The sequence below is a fragment of the Octopus bimaculoides genome, chromosome 3 (genome assembly GCF_001194135.2).
Source record: "Octopus bimaculoides isolate UCB-OBI-ISO-001 chromosome 3, ASM119413v2, whole genome shotgun sequence".
NCBI lineage: Eukaryota > Metazoa > Mollusca > Cephalopoda > Octopoda > Octopodidae > Octopus > Octopus bimaculoides.
Window position 1 is genome coordinate 121,913,105 of NC_068983.1, and position 4,933 is coordinate 121,918,037.

Below are 4,933 nucleotides of genomic sequence, written 5' to 3' on the forward strand. Positions count from 1 at the left end.
TATATATGACGTTTCTGTCTGTCTGACGTTTCAGTTTCTGTCTACCAAATCCACGCACAAAGCTTTGGTTGGCCGGGGGCTACAGTAGAAGACACACATTTGCCCAAGGTTCCACACCATGAGACTGAACCCGGAACCATGTGGTTGGGAAGTAGGCTTCTTACCACACAGCCACGCCTGCGCCTCTGGAAAAGAGCTATGTACCAGCGTGTTATGCTTATTAAAATATACACTGCTGTTTACTTACAACCTCTATTATGTTGCGATGTATTTTTTTTAGGTGGCAAGCGGGCAGAATTGTTAGAACACTGGACAAAATGCTTAGCGATATTTCTTCTGGCTCTTTACAATCTGAGTGCAAATACTATCGAGATTAACTTTGCCTTTCATCCTTTCGATGCAATAAAGAACTAGTCAAATACTGGAGTTGATGCAGTCAGCTTGTTCCCTTACCCTCCAAATTACTAGCTTTTTGTCTAAATAAGAAATTATTATGATATGGTTTTGGATAACTGGAGCAGGTTAAAGAGATTATTATTTGGTATTACACAGGCTAGTTTCAAGTATGCAATAGGAAACCTGTATATAGTTGTTTATCTAACCAGAAATAACAGTTAAATCTTCCTGTTGTTTTAAAAAGAAGGAAGGACACATTGGATAAAGTAGTTCTTGATATCGTTATACTCAAAAAATGACGGGACAGACCTACAGATAAACAACAATAATGCAAGTGAAAGACTTTATTAAATATTTATCTATCCTTCTAGCTCATGATATTTCGATGTTGTTGCTATTGTTTCGTTCAAGTCAGTCCTTTGTAAGCAGAGCTATGAACAAAGGTGTCTCTAGCCGTTACCTTCCCAGCATTTTTCGTGCAGTCTGCATCCCTGAACAACATTATTTAATGTGTGCTTCCTCTTTTTAAAAAGGTACGATTTGGTTTGATGAAGAGCTGGCAATTTTTGGTAGCAGATCGAACGACCGAATAGAAGCACCTTTGTGTATTCGACTAAGCATCTTTGTGCATCCAACTAAATTCATATTGCGTTATGTGTGTCCCTCATACTGTTCAACTCTATTTTATCAAAATTTCTTCTCTTCTGTTTCCAAGAGATATTCCATACACATATGCGCCTTTAGAAATTGTTATTTCCCATTTTGTATTATTATTGATTTCTAAAACAGACATAAGGCACAAAGTATTGTGGAGAAAAAGGTAAATTCGGTTACATTGGTCTCAGTAGTTGATTTATACGTATTCTAAGTGTTAAAAATGAAGTTAACTCTGTGATATTAGAAATGCTGGCTTTAAACTCAGAACGTTACGAAACCTGGCTAAATTCCACCAGACACTTTTTTTCCGCCGCTCAGTCAATTCATCAATCCATTCTCATGTTATATAAGTTAATATTAAAGAGTATAAGAGCGGTGTTTAACAGAAACCGTAGCACGACGGAAAAATCTTTGCTTTAAATTTAGAACTTGCCAGAGTCAACTTTATATTTCATCCTTCGAGGGATAAAGGACAAAGACTTATTTATACATATGTTAGAAATAATATTTCAAAGTATTGAGTTAGTTTCACATGACTCTTAAAAATGACTCTCAAAACTTCATCATTAAGAGTCACATGACATCAGTCAGTTTTACCACCCTGCCATACTTTCATGTCAATAAGTTATTTGACATGTTTGAGCCGTGGAACATTCCTAAACTCTTTTCTAAACGAAAGTTTACTTTCATATCATTGCATTATAGTACGCCTTATCGCGTGTCTTTCTGTTTATCTATCTTCCTCGTCTAGGCACTTAATTATATGTGCTAACTACCTCCATCATATTCTTTTTTATTTTGTAATTCTTTTGTAGTCGCTGATTTCAAACTCTTTCCCATTGGAAATCAAAATAAAATCATTTGTATGTAAATACTTAGTCTAAGACAGAGAAGCAAGGCCCGTACACTTCGCATTCACAAACTGCTGAGAGCGATAAAGCCGAAGTTTAACTTTAACGTAGGCGCAAGCGTGGCTGTGTGGTAAGAAGCTTGCTGCTTAGCCACATGGTTCTGGGTTGTCTCACTGCGTGACACCGTGGGCAAGTGGGCAAATGTCTTCCGTGGGCAAGTACCTTCTACTATAGCCTCGTGTCGACCAAAGACTTGTGAGTGGACTTTGGTAGACGGAGCTGAAAGAAGCCAGTCGTATGTATATATTTTATGTGTGTGTGTATGTGTGCGTGTGTGTGTGTGTGTGCGTGTGTGTGTGCGCGCACACGCGTTTGTCCCCATCACCGCTTGACAACTGGCGTTGGTTTGTTTATGTCACCACCCCTCGATACTTAGAGGTACATCATTATTGAACAAGTACCAGGTTTTTAAAAAAATAATAAGTACTGGAATCGATTTGTTCGACTAAACCCTTCAAGGCGATGCCCCCAGCATAACCACAGTCTAACGATTGAAACAAATAAAAGATAAGATAAAAGAACTTCTTGAAATTGCTGACTGTATGGTAAGCGTTGGAAAAAAGCGACTTCGAGACGATTGTAGAAACATGAAGAAAAGTTTCGAGTTTTGTTTAGTGCGGGTTTTAGGGATAAGATAACAGTAGGGACGGCGAGATGATGAGGTGGTTGGGAAAACGTAAAGAACCTGATTTGACTTTAATGAGATCGACAATATTTCCCTGATCCATTCTTTTAACTTAAAAATTTTTAACTGCAATAAAATGGAAATATTCGCGACGATTTTCCCAAAGTTTGATTTACTAACGCAAGAACCATGTTCACCGTTTTACTATATTATAGAACATAGACCTAACATATATAACATAGCCTAATAATTCTCAACCTAAAATATTCCTGCTGAGTTCATTAACCTAACAGTAATTCTCTCTTTGTATCATATATTCTTTTCTTCTATATCTCTTCGTAATTCTGTTATAAATGGCTACCTTGTGTGTAAATTAAAAGATTAATGAAATGGTTTTAATTTTAATCACGTAATGTTTCACCTGTTCTATAGGCTAATGTATAAAGTAAATTACTGTTAGGCTGAAGCGGTCTGTTGATGATCAATTAACATTTATTTTACAGCGGGAATCAATTAGTTGATTATTTTTATTGGGGTTTCCCTGAAACGCATCAATAAAAATGAATGTATACGTGAGATTACATCATTTTTTTAAAAAATAAATGTCGAACATTTGAAATGTATAATTCTTCATCTTCCTCCAGATTAATTATTTAACACCCACATGTTACTGCCGCCTGTAATGTTACTTTATACGATAACAAGAACGACGACGATGATGAGAAGAAGAAGAAGAAGAAGAAGAAGAAGAAGAAGAAGAAGAAGAAGAAGAAGAAGAAGAAGAAGAAGAAGAAGAAGAAGAATTTCTTTAGTAGTCACAAGGTCTCAAAGACAAGGTATAAACATAGTAGAGGGTTTACATATGACGTTTAAGGATGGATAACAAAAACAAGTAACAATAAAATTCCAGCATATAATGAGGGAAAGTACTTAGGCTCGATTAAGGAAACCCCACAAACCTTGAATTCCCAAGAGCAAGTACTCTCTCCCATCAGTCGATTCCCAGCCAACAAGTCAGTGCTCAGAGTAGATCCATTTACAAGAAATTACTGAAAGCAGCACTTCTCTCTTCAGACTTACATTCTTTTTTAAGTGAAACCTTAAAAAAGTTGATGAAAGCTTCACCGAAGAGGAAAGTGTCTGTCATCAGTTCTTTCAGCCTCCTCAATCACACAAGCACATGCGCTACAGACATCAGAGAGAAAGCTTCCAACACTTCCAGGGCGAAGGAGGGTGGTGGGGGTTCTTCTCGATGACTTTGGTTGATTACTAAATACGTCTACGCGCGACGCCAGTTATGCGACAAAATTCCATATATATCATCAATATTCGGACACTGAACGGTCATGCAAAACTGTTTCGTCTCTCTGTACGAATCTCAGACTGACCTGGTTGACGGCACTTCCCTGTCTGTGCAGTTAAGTTGAACAACTATTACCATATGGGGTAAGGAGTTGTGGATGCCAGCCGACTCTGTCATGAAGATATAACTACCACCTTACTTTAGTAAGAAAGGGTGGATAGACTTTGTCAGGTGTCCATGATGAAGGAAGTTTTGATGTGGAGTGGTTCAGAAACCTGAAGACAATGATTTTTTTCCCTTTCGGGTTACGATTTCATCAACTTTTTCAAAACCAACTTGGGGGCGGAGGTGAAAATAGAGAAGGAAATACTGCTCCTAAACCTTTATGAATTTTTTATTAATTTGGAAGCCCCAAACAAGGTGAAAATCCACTAAGTGTAAGGGATTATGAAGAGTGGAGAATTAGGATGAAAGAAATTAATTTAATTTAGACTTGAAAGAGTTCAAGTCATAAGAATGGAGGGAAACAATGAGATGGAAGAGAGTTCCAAAGTCTAGCCGTTCGAGGACAAAAACCTACACCGTAGAAAGATTTCTTTATTCACGGAAGCACAGCAGCATTTGGATGAAGACAAATCAGGCGAGATCGCACAAAGTGATCTGGAACTAAGAGAGAAAGTTCATCAGAGCACTTAGTAACTATAGAAGATACTAAGATTGGTTAAACAAGAGTAGCGAAACTGGTATGGTTAGATGTTGTTGTTGTTGGCACTCCGTCGCTTACGACGTCGAGGGTTCCAGTTGATCCGATCAACGGAACAGCCTGCTCGTGAAATTAACGTGCAAGTGGCTGAGCACTCCACAGACACGTGTACCCTTAACATAGTTCTCGGGGATATTCAGCGTGACACAGTGTGACAAGGATTACCCTTTGAATTACAGGCACAACAGAAACAGGAAGTAAGAGAAAGTTGTGGTGAAAGAGTACAGCAGGGTTCGCCACCATCCCCTGCCGGAGCCTCGTGGAGCTTTAGGTGTTTT